Genomic DNA, 21,079 nt, shown 5'->3' on the forward strand with positions numbered 1-21,079 from the left:
CGAGAACGCCTTTTCCTTTTGTTGTGTGTCTTGCCCCAGTTTGATTTTTTTTTTTTTAGAAATACTCCACGCCTTTAAACTTTGGGGGTTCTCCACACCTTTAGCCTTTGGAGGTTCTCCACACCTTTAACCTTTGAATTGTTTGCCTTATGGATTTGATATCCAGTGCCCCAATGTTTAGTGGAAAAGATGCCTATGATCTCCAAATCATGGGGGAAGTGCCCCAAGAAATAACCTTGTCATATGCTTCGACGTTTGAGTTGAAGGGTATGCCCTTGATCTCCATGATATGGAGGACTATCCTTAGTGTGCTATCCTTTTGAATTCTTCCCATGTATGACATGCCCCTGTTTGAGATTGCTTTGAGATGTGCCCCAAGTCGATTGAACCTTGGGAAGACTGCCCCTAGTTAATAGATGTTTGATTGCATGCCCCTGCGATCCTTGAATTTTTGCCCCTGTTTAGGAGAACCCCCTAGATGTGGTTCCCCCGACTCCAGGGTCTTTATTAGAAATGATCACCTTTGATTAACCCATCTCGAGATTTCCTCGATGCTAAGTGTATACTCGTAGATGGTGTTGTACCTTTTGAGAAGTAGCTCCAATGGAATGCGTATGCAATTTTTGAAATCGAAGTCCGTTATGAATTAGGACTGGATGGTTTTGGAAAGAATGCTTGAAGAAGCACATTGGTTAGAGATAGTTTTAACAAACCTAGGAGTCAGTATAACAAATCCTGCTTAACATGCTTTCATGGTTAACCTTGCCTCAATTAGGACTTTTAAATGTTGTAACTTGGCCTGGTTCATGTTTTAAGAAACAATGGATATAAGGCTCAAAATTTTATTTATCCCACCCCTTTCTCCTTGATGTTCTCCAGATCCTAAAAATTCTACTAATCCAATGGATGTGCTTTGTTTGCAAGAGAATCGTTTCAGTTTCGATGTTGAGCAGAAGCCTTAGTAGAGGTCCAAGCATTGAAAATATTATGAAGATCCAAGCATGGATGCGAAGCTTTGATGATTTAGCAGTCACCAGATTATCCATTGTATTTAGCCTTTGTTTTTATCCTTATTTTTGCATGAACCAATTCTTTTGAATTTGATCCATCGGGATGCCCTAAATTTTGCCTAAGTCGTTTTTTTTTTATTCATGGAATTTTTTGACTTAGCGGGCGCTTTTCTCCTTTTTCTTTTGAATACTCCTTTTGAGATTGATCCTTGGATATTGAATATTGTGACTGCCATGTCGACTTTGATTTGCAAGCTTCGACTTTGATACTTCCTCGATCTTAATGATGTATTGAGGAAGAAGATGTTTGTGAATGTTATCTCCATTGCTTCCTCAATCTTGGATGAACGCGAGGAAGAAGATATGCTTGAACCTTTGCTTGAATTGACTGATTCTCTTGGCAACCAAAATACATCATTGAATTAGTTGATATCTACCCTGCCCCTGGTTAAAATCAAGGTTCTTTTGAAAAGTAGAAACAAACTCCAACTCCTGGCTCGAGGGGGTAACGAGGGATTAACATCCTTATATCTCCACTGTTTGGGAATTGAAGCAATGCCTGTACATCCTCGGCTCGGTCTTACCTTGAAAGCATACGTTTAGCTGGACTTAGTCATTTGTATTCGTCATTCTCCCTCAAGTTTGTTAATAACCCTAAAAATAGGAGTGTGTGACTGGAAAGTCATAGTAGTGAGTGAATGAATTGACTCCAAAACCTGCATGGTTGTCCCACTAGAATTACTAATCCGAAGGTACCACTTTTATCTTGAGTAACACTTAGCGATCGTAAGGATTGAAATTGTGAGCACGGTAAACACCTATTGATCCTAGGGATAATCTCCTTTGTAGATCCACTGACCTTGTTTCACTCCTTAGATTCTCAAACTTGTAGAAGTGAGGGCAACCTCGAATTTTCTTTGGACATGTCAAACCTGGCGGGAATAAATCGTTAGCGGTGGGTTTTCGTCGTATCGGAACTTCATGAGTTTCCTTTGACTGAACCTCTTTTGCTTCTCCTGAGGATAGTATCACCTATGACCCTCTTTTCTTTGGTGTGGGGCTGACATATGTCGCATTCCCTCCATTGTAGTCATGCATCTTTGCTCAGGGTATTGCCCCAGTTGGACTAATCCTTGCTCCTAGGTTATCGTAGAGCGTCCTTGTAAGTTTGATATGTTCTAAGATGAACCCCTTTATGACTAGATACATCTTGAGTGTATCTATGAGGGAAATCTTTGTTGAACTAATCCTTGCTCGATGACAACCTTTATTGTATTTATAATCATGTTATGACAAGGCATGGACATGCGACTGGCATGGCGAAAGGCATCCTCTTTTTCTTAGTAAGGCTCATCCCTCCTTTCCCCATAGTTTTATGATCCTCTGATTTCTTTTCTTTGTAATCCTCGGGAAATCGGCTAGCGCGGTAGGTGTGGATGCGGGTGAAGATAGAAATGCAAATGTAGATGCAAATGTATGATTGCATTAAAATGCGAATGCATGGGTATGCGGGGCTCCTTGTATGCAATGCAGACGTGTAACATATGATCCCAGGGACAGCCTTAGAGGCGACATTAGACCCTCTTGGAATCTTTGCAGGGTAAATGTTATGACACGCTAAGGGAAATCCCTTGGATTCGAGAGTATGCAGAAGATAGCGGCTAGTGACCGTTCAAGACAGTCACTAATCTCATGGTCATCGAGAGGCCAATCAATGTGTACCAATGACTTTGTCCCTCGTGGGAAGGTTCTCTATGCGGAACACAACCTATCTAAGGACGATACGGACGGAGAGAAATCCCTACAGGCTAGGGATGTGATGTGTAAATGGAGATCCAAACCCTACAAGTTAGAGGGTGCGCGGGAATAAGCATGGAGTGACCGTTCAGGACAGTCACTAGATTTCATAGCCATCGAGAGGCCAATCGAACGCATGCTAATGAAGTTGTCCTTCGGGTAAGGGCGCGTCGTTGTGAAAACGCACGAGTGTGAAAGAAAATCCCTATAGGCTAGGGAGTACGTAGGAGTAAGCACGAGGCGACCGTTCAAGACAGTCACTGAATCGCATGGCCATCAAGAGGCCAATTGACGTGTGTTAATGGAAATGTCCTTCGGGGAAGGACACGCAGTTGTAAGAATACAAGGATATAAAAATAAAATCCCCACAGGCTAGGGGATGCATAGATGGTGATGTCCTTCGTGGGAAAGACGTGGTCTTTAGAAATTAGAGTCCCTACAGGCTAGGGACCACGTAGGTATACCTGCAAAATCGAAACGCATAGATATTCGAAGTATATGAATTGCAAACATATAATGAGCACAACAGCACAAAAGTCCTAGGTTCATAGGTTCGACGTAGCGGCTCTAGGGAGCCTACCCTCTTTTTTTTTTGGGGAGTGTTCTAGAAGGTCTCATGGGGTCGTTCGTAGCCTCCGAGACTTTTTGTCTCTTTGGGTTTTAGAACAACTCATTTTATCCATGAGGTTCGAATTTTTGGGGTAGGTTCCCGGAGAGATCAGCCAAGTATCCAGTCCTGCCCTCAACAAAGTCAAGCCTCGTTTTGGACATTTCCGAATACTCAACCCACTCCGATCAATGAGACTCGTAGGAGATTCATACTCCCCTATTGATCTCAAAGTTAACTCCCACACTTAGGGTTTAAACAAATAATTTATAATATCCCGACAATATAAAAAGCAACAATTGTATATAAGCAACCAAAGCAGTATTTATTTAAATTATAATAAAATAAATAAATAAAATTACTGTAAATAGATGTAGATAAATAAACAAATGAATTTAAATTTGAATATTTAAAAACAAACTAACCTCGAAGTCCCGCCGCTTATAATTTGACAATATAGTATGACAGTAATTAAATAAAAATTTAAATTACTGTAGTTTAAGGCTATAAATAAATAGATAAATTTAAATTTAAATATTTAAAAACTAACCTTAGAATCCGGCCGCTTATAACAATGCAGTAGAACAAATATTTAAATAAAATATTAATTTAAATTGAGGTAAAATAAATGTATTTATAAATAAATAAATAAAAGTTTAAATTTAAATATTTATATAAAAAATAAACCCTAAAATTGGCGAGTTAGCCAAACCCTAAAAATGGCAAATTAGCCAAACCCTAAAAGTTTGCCAAACCTAAACCCTGCCAAAACTATAGGAGCATAGTAATCATCATTAAGTGGTCCACAGCAGAGTCGCCAGCTGTAGCAACCTGCCCTAAAAATTAAACTTAGAGAGTCGCCACCTATTCTGAAGGGCGAATAGGAAACCCTACGTAGTATAGAGATCAGGGTAAGATACTATATTCAGGTCGAGGGAAGGTGTTAGGCACCCTCAACCCTTTCCTATTGGCTTTGAATCTAAGGGTCAAGTTTTATGGCTAAAAGTTAAGGTTAATAGCTAAGGAATTGAATAGGGGAAAAATTGAGATTTAGAGGGAAGGGGACTCGCCTTGTTGCCAAGTGCCTACGTACCTCCTTATGGAGGATCAGAGTCAACGTAGTTCGGGGCACAGGATTGTACGCCTTAGAGTTGAATTGAATGTATTTGAATTTGTTTGGAAGTTGTTTTGAAATGCGAATGTTCGAAGGTATTTTGAGTTACCTTATCGTAGTTGTGAACATCGCAGTGTTGAAACACCGTAGTATCGTGGTTTAGTGTATTTTGAGTGTTTTAGGATTTGGGCGTACAACCCTGATTTAATTTTGCACTATTAACCGCAACGATCAATAGATTCGATCGCCATAGTTAACAGATTTGAAATTGTATTGCTAATTATTCTAATCGATTGATTCGATTATCACCGTTAGCAAATTGATTGTATTTTAATTATTGATTTATTAATTTATCGTTATCCCTCATAATCAATAGCTTTGATTAAAAATAATAACGAATTTTTAAAGGGAAATATGCTAATCATCGTAACCAATAAGATGGTTAAAACCATTTAGCAAAATAAATTGTTATTTTAATTTATAGGATTTGATTAATTAAATTAATCGATTATTAATCATCGCGACCAATAAATTTAGTCGAAACAAATAATAATTTAAATCCTAATATTTGGCCAAGGACCACTGGGATTGAGCGAACCCTAATACCTTAATATCTTTCTCTAGGTTCTTTTTGTGATTTAATATTAAAAATTAGTTAAATTAATTAACTCGAATAATCGAGTAATCAAAATAATCGGGAAAATAGTGTAAACCTAAACCTAATCCTAATTAAAATAAATTAATTAATTCAAACATAAATAATTTACATTTAATCTACATAATTAAATAATAAAAAAAATGAAAATGGCTAGAAAAACCTGGATGCGATTACATGTGGCTGCTCTTTGAGTATTCATGATACACCTTTAGTCCTGGAACGTTTGATCTACCTTTGATGTGATCTAACGGCTGGATATTGAGTGTGTACGGCGGGCTCTTGCACCTGAGGTGCGCTGGATCTGCCTGCATACACTTACCAGAAAATTGATAAAAAATGGTGAGGCCCTGGGGAATCGAACACAGGTTTGTTCGCTGGCCAAGCACCAAAAGCTCCCTCGCCAACTGTGCTGTATTGGTTGAGTGATAATAATATAAAACGAGATAAATATAATAGAACCAAAACCAGGCTAATTCAAATGGACAAAACGCGCCCAGAGGTCACGTCCTCTTCCCTGCGTTTCTGGAATAAGCAGAACTTTAGCCACGGTCTTCTAGCGTGGTTGTATGTTCCTTCCCCTCAAACCTGTAACTCAACACCAATAAACACACAAAAAGAACCCAGAACAAGTATATATGACCTCACGAACACACTATGCCCATCAATTCATCCTAAAATCACCTATAATTGGAAATCCCCATTCGAAGAACATGAAAGCCTAACAATGGTGAAATCATGGTTATGTACTTAAACTCTAATTAAACCAATTAGAAAGCATCGTGACAAGGTTACGAGCATGATTATATAATCAAAATGCGTTTAGAGTGCCTATATGAACAGAATCGAAAGGTAAAAGAATTGTGCAAACCGAACAGCAAACCGTTGGTGCTTCGATGATGACTGGACGTTTTGGCCATTTGTGGGGGTCGAATGCGCCTCAGGGAGCACCGAACAAGCCTGTTTGATCTTTAGATTGGTTGGAATCGACTTAAAAACTTTCCTGCCATGGCCACAGAATCACGGTTTTTTCGGCTCTGCACCGTCTTCTCTTCGGCCAAAAGACCCCCTATCCCTTAAACCAATTCTGCTTTTTATAACACTATCAATTAGGTCTCCAAATTTGATCAGAAATCTTGCTTTTCAATGCCAAGATATTTGATTTGGAATCAAATCCAATCTTGCCATATTTCTTTTTAATCCCTGTTCTTGCAAATCCAAACCTTTCTCATGAAACGTGAACTTGTTTTGGTCCCTTCTCCCTTTCTTTTATTTTATTTTATTAGCCCCCTTGTGTTAGCTCAACCTGATTTATAAGAGAGCGGGTTTGACAATAGAAATGTCAAACCCCATGACTCTTAATTTTGACCCTTAAAGGATATAGATCTGTCGGGCAAATTTTGGGGTATGACAGAAGGAATGTGTTCAAAGTTGGCATGGGGAGGAGGTTGAGAGATGGAGATATTTGAGTGAGGTGGAAAGAGAGTTTGAAGAGGTGGTATATCCAAAACAGGATTGATGGTGGGTGGAGAAGAAGGAATGGTTACAGGAGAAGATGGAGGTGTAAGAACATGGACATTTATAGGTGATTCTGATGGGGCTTTTTCTGGTTCAAGGATAGGGGCAACCGCAATTGGTGCAACTTCTGAAATACCAGCAGGAGTAGAATCAGGTTCAGAAATACATATACCTTTGGATGCTTTCTGAACAGCTTTGACCACAGCCTCAGTCTTCTTCTGTTTCTCACTCTTCGGCTCTTCAACAATCTTTGTTTTGCCGCTAGAGATCTCTTTCCTTCTGATGCTCGCCAGAACTTCCTGCTGATTCACAGCCTCTTGAATATCATTTTCTTCATCGGAGTCTTGGATAATCAGCTTCCTTTTTCTGGTTTTCTCCTTCTCAACAACTTCAACAATCTCAGCATTGTTATTTAAATTTTTGTTCTTCTTCTCAGCTTCCTTCTTATTCTTCTCAAAATCAACAGAAACAGCTTTAACAGCCTTCGCAATGATTTCTTCCAGAACTATTTCTTTCTCAGTGGTAGCAGGACCTTTCTGAACTACCTTCACCTGATTAACAGAAGGATGATCAAACTTCCTTTTGGTCCTTTCTTCCTTCTTGCGATTTACTTTAATAGGAGCACCTTTTTCTTGATCTTTAAGACTTTTATCCTCCTTTTGTGACTTCAGATACCTAGTTCTGACTTCTGGTACCTCACTATTGAAGAAGGTTTCAAATTCAGCTAGAACAGGTTCTCTTCTGATTCTTGTTCCAGCATGAGGTTGGGGAGTCTTGATGATAGTCTTAATCACCTTCATCTTCTTTAAAGTGAACGAATTCAAGCAGGCCCCAGAGGTGACAACAAGGTCTTTGATAATACCTTCAGTTTCCAGGTTCTCAACAATCTTGGAGTGAACCAGAAGATTTGTGATAATTCTACCAAAAGGAATGGTGGTACAACTTTTTTCTCTGAAGGCATTTCTAGAATCCTTCACAGCCTTCCACATATGGTTGAAGATAATGTAGATAGCATCAACCTTCTTCTTAGTGGCAATGCAATACACAATGTATTTTTGCTCATTGCTGACGAAGTCAGAAGCATGTGTCCCTTTCCTGTGATAAAAACACCCAAGAAGAATCTTGGTCCAGATTTTGTAGAGGTGTCTCATGTCCTTGACATTCTTTGTTTCATTTACGTCTGTGTAGAGAGTAGATAAAACATCTTTCCAATTAGCCCTTTGATCGATTTCAAAAGCTCCCTCAGGGTTTCTCAGATCAAACATCATCCTTAGAATATTCTCAGTCACTACCACAAACTTTCCATGGACAAAAGACAAGATTGATTTGGGGGCGACAACTGCATGTACCCAGAATTCCTTGACAAGATCTGGGTAGACTGGTCCACAGAACTCAGCGAACAACGAAGTCCATCCTTGAAAAATTATATCTTCTTTGAGATGAAATTGGTGTTCTTCAATGTTATCAAAATCAACCATGAGTTCACATAGAACTTCTAATTTATCCTTAGGAATGGAGCACGCAACGACTGGAGTGAGTTTCTGATTTTCTTCATCTTGAATATGGAGAGGAGCGGATGAACCAGCATTTTGAGATGAAGAAGCAGCCATTGAAGCAGAATGAACAAATAAGAAGAACAAATTCTGGGTTTTCGGTTAGGGTTTTAGAAGAGACTAAGAATTTTTCAAAAGAAAGTATGCAAGAAGAAAGAGAGAATGGGAGCGAAAAAAGATAAATGATATGATTTGAAAAGAATATATAGAGACGGATTTAAAACAATATGCAATAAAATTTTGAGAACGAACAGTTACAGAATCAAAAGAAATCAATTACATTAAATGGTGAGTGACGTTGGGTGAGAGAACGTGGTAAATGAAATGATTTAACACAGTTACCTAGATCGGCGTCTTTTCAACTGCACGCTTTTTACTAACCGTAACAACACACGTTCACCATCCGAAAATAGATGACAGCTGTATTTTTCTGAATAGACTTTACGCCTACTGATTCTGATCACTGCTTCTGATTGTCATTCTTTAGGAATGATCTTGTTCTGATAGGATCATCTTTCTTCCCAAGGATTACATCTTCTGAATGAGCTGAAACAAGTCTAGGTAATCTTCTGACTGTTGGCTCTTCAGAAATCCTGAGATTCTCTAAAGATGCAGCAACTTGATCTTCTGATCCATTGCTTCTGAGACTGCCAGCTTCTGCAGCTTTGCTTCTTGGTTCTACTGCTTCTGATATATCAATATCAAAATCTGCAAAATTCTCAAACTGCTTTGGTTTTTCAAGACCAAGCTTATCATCAAACCTGATATTGATTGATTCTTCTACAATCAATGTTTCAGTATTGTATACTCTGTAGCCTTTAGAGCGCTCAGAATATCCAAGAAGGAAACACTTTTGTGCTTTAGAATCAAACTTACCAAGATGATCTTTAGTATTCAGAATAAAACATACACATCCAAAAGGATGGAAATATGAAATGTTGGGCTTTCTGTTCTTCCACAATTCATAAGGAGTCTTATTTAGAATAGGTCTGATAGAGATTCTATTCGGAATATAACACGCAGTGTTTATTGCTTCTACCCAGAAATGCTTAGCCATATTGGTTTCATTGATCATGGTTCTGGCCATTTCTTGTAGAGTCCTATTCTTTCGCTCTACAACTCCATTTTGCTGTGGAGTTCTAGGGCAAGAGAAATCATGGGCAATACCATTTTCTTTGAAGAACTCCTCAAAGAATTTGTTCTCAAATTCACCACCATGATCACTTCTGACCTTTATGATTTTACACTCCTTCTCAGTTTGAGTCTGAGTGCAGAATTCAAAGAACACTGAATGAGACTCATCCTTGTGTTTCAAGAACTTTACCCATGTCCAGCGGCTATAATCATCAACGATGACTAATCCATATTTCTTCCCTTTGACAGATGCTGTTTTGACTGGGCCAAACAGATCAATGTGCAAAAGTTCTAACGGCCTTGAGGAAGAGACAACATTCTTAGACTTGAATGCAGGTTTGGAGAACTTGCCCTTCTGACATGCTTCACAAAGAGCATCTGATTTGTATTTCAGATTAGGGAGTCCTCTGACAAGATTTAGTTTGTTAATCTGAGAAATCTTTCTCAAACTAGCATGTCCTAATCTTCTGTGCCAGACCCATTGCTCTTCAGAAACAGACATAAGACAGGTCACCTTCTGCTTCTCAAGATCAGAAAGATCAATCTTATAAATGTTGTTTTTTCTCTTGCCTGTAAATAGGATTGAGCCATCCTTCTGACTTACAGCCTTGCAAGACTTTTGATTGAAGATTATATCATAACCATTGTCAATTAATTGACTTATGGACAATAAGTTATGCGTTAATCCTTCTACAAGAAGTACATTAGTTATGGAAGGAGAGTTACCAAGGCTTATGGTTCTAGAACCAATGATTTTGCCCTTCTGATCTCCTCCAAACTTGACTTCTCCACCTGGCTTAAGCACCAGGTCTTGGAATGTAGACCTTCTTCCCGTCATGTGTCGCGAGCACCCAGAGTCCAGGTACCATGACATTTTGCTTTTTGTCCTCTTTGCCGCCAAGGATATCTGCAACAGAAATTATCTTCTCCTTAGGTACCCACAATTTCTTGGGTCCTTTCTTGTTAGTTCTCCTCAAGTTCTGATTGAACTTGGGTTTAGCAGAATATTTAACAGGAGGAACAGCATGATATTCTTTAGGTTTGTCAGCATGATATTTCTTAGGATGTGTCACAAGCTTCTTAGTGTGAACAGTGTTAAACTTCTGTGCAAGTGAAGTGAGCCTAATATCATGTGCATGGCCATATTTGAACTGATCATACAATGGCTTGTATGTGATCTTCAGATCATCAACAGGTTCAAATTTATGTGAGGTATCACCCTCATAGCCAAAACCAGACCTTCTGTTTCCAGAAACACCATATATCATAGAAGCAAGATGACTTCTGCCAATACTTCTATATAAGAACTTTCTGAAGCTCGAGTCATATTCTTTCAGAATATGATTTATGCTAGGAATGGATTTTTCTGTTTCAGAAGGAGATCCACTATCTTTGGATAGATTTAAAACTTTTTCCTTCAGTTCAGAATTTTACAATTCCAGCTTCTTAGTTTCAAATTCAAACTGCTTTTTCAGCTTTTTGTATTTGATGCTAAGATGAGCCTTGAGTTCCAGAAGTTCTGTTAAGCTGGAAACTAACTCTTCTCTAGATAGTTCAGAAAATACATCTTCAGAATCTGATTCAGATGTAGATTCTGATCCATCATCTTCTGTAGCCATCAGCGCGAAGTTGGCTTGCTCTTCTTCAGAGTCTGATTCTGATTCTGATTCAGAATCATCCCATGTTGCCATAAGACCTTTCTTCTTATGAAACTTCTTCTTGGGATTCTCCTTCTGAAGTTTTGGACACTCGTTCTTGTAATGTCCTGGCTCATTACACTCATAGCAGACAACCTTCTTCTTGTCAGATCTTCTGTCAGAAGATTCTCCTCGTTCAAATCTCTTTGAACTTCTGAAGCCTCTGAACTTCCTTTGCTTGCTCTTCCAGAGTTGGTTTACCCTTCTGGAGATCATGGACAGTTCATCTTCTTCTTCAGATTCTGATTCTTCAGGATCTTCTTCTCTAGCCTGAAAAGCGTTAGTGCATTTTTTAACATTAGATTTTAATGCAATAGACTTACCTTGCTTCTGAGGCTCGTTTGCATCCAGCTCTATTTCATGGCTTCTCAAGGCACTGATAAGCTCTTCCAACGAAACTTCATTCAGATTCTTGGCAATCTTGAATGCAGTCACCATTGGACCCCATCTTCTGGGTAAGCTTCTGATGATCTTCTTTACATGATCAACCTTGGTGTAGCCTTTATCCAGAACTCTCAATCCAGCAGTTAGAGTTTGAAATCTTGAGAACATCTTCTCAATATCTTCATCATCCTCCATCTTGAAGGCTTCATATTTCTGGATTAGAGCAAGAGCTTTAGTCTCCTTGACTTGAGAATTTCCCTCATGGGTCATTTTCAATGACTCATATATATCATGGGCAGTTTCCCTGTTAGATATCTTCTCATACTCAGCATGAGAGATAGCATTCAGCAAAACAGTCCTACATTTATGATGATTCTTGAAAAGCTTCTTCTGATCATCATCCATTTCTTGCCTTGTAAGCCTTACGCCACTGGCTTTCACTGGATGTTTGTAACCATCCATCAGAAGATCCCATAATTCACCATCTAGACCAAGAAAGTAACTTTCCAGTTTATCTTTCCAGTATTCAAAGTTTTCACCATCAAATACTGGTGGTCTAGTATAACCATTGTTACCATTGTATTGCTCAGCAGAGCCAGATGTAGATGCAGATGTATTTGTTGGAATTTCACCAGCCATCTTTTACTGAAGTGTTTTTCTCTTCCTGAATCTTTTCTAAACACGGTTAAGTGCTTGCACCTTAGAACCAGGCTCTGATACCAATTGAAGGATAGAAAAACACTTAGAAAGGGGGGGTTTGAATAAGTGTAGTCTAAAAACTTGAACGATAAAAACAATTTGCACAATTATTTTTATCCTGGTTCGTTGTTAACTAAACTACTCCAGTCCACCCCCACGGAGTGATTTACCTCACCTGAGGATTTAATCCACTAATCGCAACAGATTACAATGGTTTTCCACTTAGCCCACGACTAAGTCTTCTAGAGTATCCTGATCACAACCTGATCACTCTAGGAACAAATGCTTAGACACAAGCTAAGACTTTCTTAGAGTATCCTGACCACCACGTGATCACTCTAATTACAACTGCTTAGACACAAGCTAAGACTTCCTAGAGTATCCTGATCAACACTTGATCACTCTAGTTACTTACAAATTAACGTAATCAATTCTAAGAGTATTACAAATGCTTCTGAAAAGCTATAATCACAACAGTGATATTTCTCTTAACGTTTAAGCTTAATCTCACTAATATATTACAACAGTAATGTAGTGAGCTTTGATGAAGATGAAGTTTCTGAGCTTTGATTTGAACAGTGTTTCATCAAGTTAATATTCATAGAAATCGTCAAGAGTTGGTAACCTTGCTTCTCATCAGAACTTCATATTTATAGGCACTTGAGAAGATGACCGTTGGGAGCATTTAATGCTTTGCGTATTCCGTACAGCATTGCATTTAATGTTTCACGCTTTTGTCAACTACCTCGAGCCTTGTTCACGCTGTGTCTACTGACGTTGCCTTTAATAGCTTCCAACGTTCCTTTTGTCAGTCAGCGTAGCCTGCCACCTGTACTTTCTTCTGATCTGATGTTTGCGTATACAACGTTTGAATATCATCAGAGTCAAACAGCTTGGTGCATAACATCTTCTTGTCTTCTGACCTTGAAGTGCTTCTGAGCGTGATACCATGAGAACTTCAGTGCTTCTGCTTCTGATCTCAAGTTCTTATAATGCTTTCATAGACCCATGTTCTGATTCTGCCTTGACCATCTTCTGATGTCTTGCCAGACCATGTTCTAATGTTGCATGCTGAACCTTCTGAGACAGAGCTTCTGAGCGCTGATTTGTGCATACTCTTTATATATATTTCCTGAAAGGGAAATTGCAATGTATTAGAGTACCACATTATCTCACACAAAATTCATATCCTTGTTATCATCAAAACTAAGAATATTGATCAGAACAAATCTTGTTCTAACATCTACAATATCCATAATATGGTTATGTTCTTGAGGGACTAGACGCCTGATTTCTGCTTTAAACATGTCATGCTAAGGACCCTTCCAATTTGGGTGAAGCTACCTCAACTAACACTACATCTATGGGGAGCCAAAAGTATGAGCAAGATAGGGAGTGCTATCGGGAAACCTCTCTACACTAGTGAGTGCACAACCAACAAATTGAGAATCTCTTATGCTAGGATTGGTTGAAGTTCATATCACACAAAAGTTGAGAGACACAATTACTACCATTGGTAATGATGGGAAATGAATGCACCACAACATGGAGTATGAAGGGAAACCACCCTTTTGTGGAAAATGCCAAACAGGGGGCCACCAATGTCTACAAGCAGCATAGAAGAAACAAATCCACACCAAACAAATGAGATTGAAAGCTATCAATCAGGGGGAGTAGCCATTGGCAAGTACCACAACATTCCTTACCCAACAAGAAGAGGAGCTAGGGAGATGGACAAAATCCACCAAGACAAGTAAGAGCTGGAAAGATAGAGGGAAAGGTATGATGCTAGAAAATGCAAGTAAAACTATCTCATGTCAAAATGGGTATGAGTCCCTACAGAATTTGAATGATCTTATGGTGACTCCTGACAAAGGGACATGATAGTATCTTGGAATGTAAGGGGGTTAAATAAAGTGGTCAAGACTATGGAGATTAGCTCCCGTCTCCAGAGTCTTAAGCCTGAGATTGATGTCCTCATAGAAACCAGAGTTAAGTACAATAAGGCAACTGCAATTAGAAATAAAATAGGCTTTAAAGGAATGTACCTGGATAATTATGCACATCATGAGAATGGAAGAATCTGCATGTTTGGGATAATAACAAAGTGGAGGTCAAACACATAAGTAGCACAACTCAAATGATTCATTGTGGCATATATAACGTTCAAGGGTCTTTCATTATTGGGCCTAGAGAGAATACATCACCACCAACAGGGTCATTGGGCCTAGTAGGAGACTACAACAATGTACTTAAGACACAGGATAAATTCGGAGGAATAAGAGTACATGAAGCTGAGTACACTGATATGGTTTCTATGATGGAGGTTACTTGTCTCTTTGAAATGAAAAATACAGATGACCATTTCATTTGGAATAATAAGCAAGTGGAGGCAGAACTCTATTCAGGATAGATACAATTCTTACCGATGTAACATGGTTCCAACAAAATTTGGGTACAACACTGCATGTGATGGCACCTAGTGTCTTTGATCATGCTTTTTTATGCTTGAAAAAATTGGAGCATAGGATAATCAAAAGGCCCAAATTTAAAATTTTGAATAGTGTTGTAAGAACGAAGGGTTTTGATCAAATTCTGGTAACTAATTAGGGGCAACCATTGGTTGGAAGTCCTATGTATGTCCTTTGGAAGAAGGAAGATGCTTGAGTAAGCCTATAACATGGACGAGGAAGATGCTTGAGGAGAAAAGAGCTAAACTTCTAGTGGCATAGAACACCCTATTGACAGATAGAATGAATATGCAACACATTGAGAATGTGAAGAAATGCACTGAAGAGGTTTTGAAATGGAATGATATAGATGAACACGTGATGAAAGAGAAAGCTAAGATAGAGTGGCTTAGGCTAGGGGATGAAAATAATGCATATTTTCAATCCTCCTCGAAAGCCATGCAAAGAAACAGTGGGTTGAATGTGTTATATAATGATGATGGGACTACTATTACAAACCATGAAGAGATTGAACTAGAAGATCTTGATTTTTATGGAGCTCTAATGGGGACATCATCAAGGACAATGGAAGGAATTGATATTATAGTTATGAAGAATGACAGCCAGTTATCTTACAAAGAGAGTAATTCACTTGAGAAACCCATAACTGTAGAAGAGATCGAACAAGCTCTGAAGGGAATATGTGATTCAAAGGCACCAGACATTGATGGGTATGGCGCTAAATTTTACAATGCCACATGGAGTATCATTAAAGAATATGTAGTATCTGTTGTACAACACTTCTTTGTGAATTAAAATATGTATAAGGCACTTAATAGCACATTGCTAACATTGATTCCTAGAGCAAAAATGATTAAGGACTACATGCCCATATCATGTTGCATAATAATTTACAAGATAATTTCTAAAGTCATGAAGAATATCTTATGAAGGGTGTTGTGCAAGATAGTACATAAGAACCAACCAACTTTTATTCCTGGTCAACACACCCATGACAATATTTTATTGGCTTATGAATTAATCAGAGGTAACAATAGGAAAGGGGGCATTGCCAACTATATGCTTCTAATGGATCTACAAAAAGCATATGATATTGTAGATTGGAGGGCTATAGAGGGCATCTTGAAGGAGACTAATTTTCCTCCCAAGTGTGTAAGATGGATCATGTTGTCTATAACCACAATATATTACTAATTCAACATTAATGAAGTGCATACCAAGGCTCTTCTAGCTAAGAGAGGCTTGAGGTAGGGGGTCCTATCTCCCCCATGCTTTTTGTTATAGTTATGGACTACCTGCATAAACTTCTGCATAATCTTGACAATGTTCCTGATTTTAATTACCATTCTACATATGAGAGGCTTAAAATTATCAACCTTAGTTTTGTAGATGACCTATTACTCTTCACTAGAGGGGACAAAAGGTCAGTTGAGTTGGTGATGCAAGTATTCAACAAGTTCTCCAGATCAACAGGACTTAGTGTGAATCCTTCTAAATATAATACTTACTATGGCAGAGTTAATGAGAACTATAAGAAACTAATACATGGTGCTACTACTCTTGTTAGAAGAAGTTATGCCATTCTGATACCTTGGTGTGCCACTTACCAGGAAGAAGCTAACAATTCAACAATGCACGGGCCTAATTGATAAAATAATGTAAAAAAACTACTTACTGGAGCTCTAGACTGTTGAGTTTTGCTGAAAGGGTGCAACTAATTCACAGCGTTATTTTTGCCACAACTAACTATTAGAGGCAATGCTTCACGTTACTAAAACAAATGATCCAGAGAATTGAAGCCATATGCAGGTCGTTTATGTGGACTGGTGGTGAGAAGATAACGCATAAGTCGCCTGTAGCATGGAAAAAGATATCTCGCTCCAAAGCACAAAGAGGTATGAACCTTATCTCTTTGTCTGAGGGGAATTAAGATAGTATGGCTAAGTTGTTATGGAACTTGAGTAGTAAAAAAGATAGTTTATGGATAAAATGTGTGCACAACTAATACATTAAGGGAGATGATTTAATGACAGTACCTGTTAGATATAATTGCTCATGAATCCTAAAACAATCTTGAAGCAAAGAGAAGTGGTACAATAGATGCTAGCTTAAGAGAATAACCAAAGATGCACAAGTTTGTAATGAAACAAATGTACAATGGCTTTAAGGATGTTCAACAAGAGGTGCAGTGGGAGGAATTTTTTTTACAACAATATGGCCAGACCAAGAGCCATGTTTGTTTTATGGTTAGCTTTCTATGAGAAACTTGCAACAAAAGAAAGGCTTCATAGATTTAGTATGATAGATAATGACAAGTGTAACTTAAACACATTTGGGAGCATGTTTTGGAATGGATGCAAATTCAACATTATTCACCGAGAGGTTGGGAAGAAGAGCTTACATGGGTTATACAAAATTGCAAGGGAAAAGGAGTACATGCGCAAATTTTGAAGATAGCTATTGCGAAAACGATATATGAAACATGAAAGTATAGAAAGGATATTAGTTATGGTAATCAGTACATAACAAAAAAAATAGAAGAGAAATTTGTAAACACATTAGTATATAGAGGATGGACTAGGCTAAATTAAGAGACCCCATAGCAAGATTAATTTAGATTAGTTTAGGCTTAGTTTGTGGTGTCTTGGTGTTTTTAGGGCTAGATCGATTGCGATCATCTTTGTACAATCATTATTTTTTTATTATATCAAAGTATTTTTGATTCAGAAATTAATTAATTTATAATTACTATAAAAAGTGCTAATCTATGTAGCTCTGACACTAAAAAAGGTATGTACGTGTTTGTGTTAGACACTTGTCCGATACTTACTTGTACTGACACTTGATGTTAAGAATATTCTAAGTCCCACATTGGTTAGACAGAGAACTTGAAAATAGTTTATACAAAGTGACACTCCTTACCTTACCAACCGATTTTGTAATGATGAGTTAGGTCAAACTCTAATATGGTATCAAAGCCTATCGATCGGATATGGATCGCCAACCGTTAATATCCACGCACCAAGCCTAAAAAGAGTGATAGACGTGAGGGGTGTGTTAAGAATATTCTAAGTCTCACGTTGGTTAGACATAGAACTTGAAAATAGTTTATATAGAATGACACTTCCCGCCTTACCAACTGATTTTGTAAAGATGAATTAAGTCAAACTCTAATACTTATGATTATATTTAATTAATTAATTTTTTTAAATTATTATTAATATCTTGTGTCATTGTCGGGATCGTGTTCGGAACGTGGATGTTTATTCATTCATAGGTGCTAATATTCCCTTAATTCCGTGCTACTCTTGGCCACGCAGGAATCAAATTCTATAAAAGGTCATAAAACGAAGTATAATTCTAATTCTAATTGCGCGATGCTCTTTCATTATACAAAATCTTTTTTATCTATAAAAAACAAATATTTTAGACTCTTAATATCATATAAATTTAAATCTACGGTTTATTTTGAAACGCAGTAGATTGGAATTCTCTGCGGAGTTGGAATTACTGTAACATTGCAATCAATTTGGTCATGGACAATAACAAGTGAGGTGGGAAACTACATTTAGGAATAAACATCATGTACTTGAATTCCATATCATGATGTCGATAAATTGATATTTTTTCTTTTATAATAAAATTTGGGGCTGTTTAATATAAACACGGTCTAAAAATAAATTTTACTATTTTTAATAAATTATTAAAGAAATATTTCAAAAAAAAAGTAATCTATAATATGAACAAAAATAAATTTAAAAAAGAAAAAAACCGAACAAGTCAAGAGCTTCTTAATGAAAAATTTATCAAGTTAGACAAAACGAGTATATTACTTTTAAAATTAGGGGTGTTCAAAACCAAACTAACCTAATAAAATGCCGTAAACCATTGGCGGTTCTATAGCCCGGCGAGCCCGGGCACGCGCCCGGGCTCAACCCCTATTTTCTCGGTATTTCCTCCAATTTAATAGTCGAATTCTAGACGAAATTAGGGGCAAAATTAATAAAAATAAGGGTGTGAAAACTAAAATAGATGAATACCCAATGGTCCAGGCCCAACCCAATTAATTATATATGAATTATAACAAAAAAAATTTTAAAAATGAATTATGCTATAGTGTTATAGACCGGCTCGCGTTTCATCTTTCCCCTCTTTGTCTTTGACGGTTGGTGCTTCAATATATATATATATAAGAGTTTTATATTGTTGATAAAACTCCAATCAACTAATTATCTTCTTAGTCTTTTTTTTCTTGAAGGATACCATTTTCATTTTTTAGTTTTCTTGTAATATATGCTTTCAAAAATTTATAATTGATTAGACCTTCCCTAATTTTATAATTTTTTTTTACTTCTTTTCTATTATAATTTTATAGCGACATTATAATTTTTCATATATATTATAAAATCAAACAAGAAATCATGGGCGTTTAAATTTAATTAAAAGGTAAGAGTAATACAAATTGAAATGTATGAAAATGATGAGTTTTACTATGTGGTCAAATTAGAGAGTTCAAGCAAAATTAATTTGTCAATATGAGAAATTATCTAAGTTTTCCACATAATAAATAACACTAGAATTTTGGGTTTTTTTTTTAAGAAATAAGTTGAAAATGTCCGACTATTATTTTGTTAGCTTTTGAGGGATTATATTTTATGTCCCTCATTTTTTATTTTCTTTTTTATTGAATAAATTATCTTTAATAAAAATAATATTAAAATTAATGTATAAGTAAATTTATAGTTATAAAATAAAATAAATGCATAATAATTTGAAATTTCAACTCAATTATAAATATTATAATAAACCAATATAAAAACTAAAGTGGAAAAAAAACTATTTGAATTTTTAGAGTTTTTTAATTTCCTCAAGGGCACACACGTTTACAATTGAACATTTATTATTGTTCACTATAAATAGATCTAACAAAAACTAAAGACAATTGGAATTCTCTTTATTTCCTTATCATCTTTTTTTAGAGTACAAGTTAGAAAAGGCAAGGTACTTGAAATCATGGGCGGAGCTACAGCCCAGCGAACCCGGACACGCGTCCGTGCTCAACCCTTCCTTTCGTTGTATATTCCCTACTTAATAGTTGATTTTTAGACAATACTAGAGGCAAAATTAGTAATTTTTAGACAAAATTAAGGACAAAATCAGTAAAAATATGGTGTGAAAATGTTGGACAAAATCAAGAGATTTTTTTTAGATAAAATCAAGAGCAAAATTAGTAGAGACAAGATGTAAAATTAGTAAAAATAAGGTGTAAATTTTTTGCCCAGGCTCCCTAAAATTTCTGGCTCCGCCACTGCCGTAAACCAAACCAAACCAAATTGAAACGGCAAAATATCGCAGTTGATTCGGATTTTTTTATCATCTTTTAACAAAACTGCATGGTTCGATTCGATTTACGGTTTGTATTTTGTAAATTGAACCAAACGGAATCAAACCGCATTATGTTACAACCTAACTTTTACTTAACTCTAAATTTAAATATATTATACTTTATCTTTATGATTACGAACAATTTTACTTAACTCACATATGATTTCAGTTCCGATCTTCTCAAATCTCTAATAACATTATCGCGTCTTCTTTGCCACGTACATCTTTCCTCTTCTTCTCTAATCTCTACTCTTTTATATTATTTCTTTTTCACCTTCTCATTTTAATGCAAATGTTCCCTATTTCAGTTTCGTTTTTATGGTACATCTTCTCTAATCTCTCAACTCTTTTGTTTTTTTCTTTTTCATCTTCAATAATCTCTCGTGTCTTTTATTTATTTTTGTTTCATTATAATAATTTTATATTGTTTTATGCTATTATTTTATGTTTATTATTTTACTTTTGTTTAATTTAATTTTTACATATTAAATGGAATGTTGTTGTCAAAATATGACGAGTTTTGTTGTTATTTGATAGTGTATGAATGTCTAAATACAAAGTTATGTTGTCATCTATATGTGTATGTATGGATCAATAAAATATTTGTAAAATACCGAACCAACCAAACCGAACCAAACCGCGTTGATTTGGTTTGGTTTGGTTTGGTTTTTTTGTGAAAGTCAACCGAACCAAATCAAACCGCACGATTTTTTCTTTTATGATTTGAATGATTTTTTTCGCAAAACCGTTCAAACCGCACCGCGAACACCCCTATCTAAGACTATGCAAGAGAGAGAGAGAGTAAAGCTTATTTCAAAGAGTGTAAGTGGGTAAGTTTATGCCTAAGTTGGTTAGATTTTATAGATGATGGGGTTTTCCCAAAAACAAATGCGAGAAACCAAAAAATTTATGGCTAAGGTCAAACATTTATAGTTGTTCCATATACTCTCCCCATTTTTGTTTTTTTATTCTACGTCGTTTTGAAAAATAATATTATAATATGAGTCGTTTTATAATTTTAATGGATAATTAATGATATTTTTTATATGATATTC

Source organism: Vicia villosa, linkage group LG3 (assembly GCF_029867415.1).
Source record: "Vicia villosa cultivar HV-30 ecotype Madison, WI linkage group LG3, Vvil1.0, whole genome shotgun sequence".
In the NCBI taxonomy this organism is placed as follows: domain Eukaryota; kingdom Viridiplantae; phylum Streptophyta; class Magnoliopsida; order Fabales; family Fabaceae; genus Vicia; species Vicia villosa.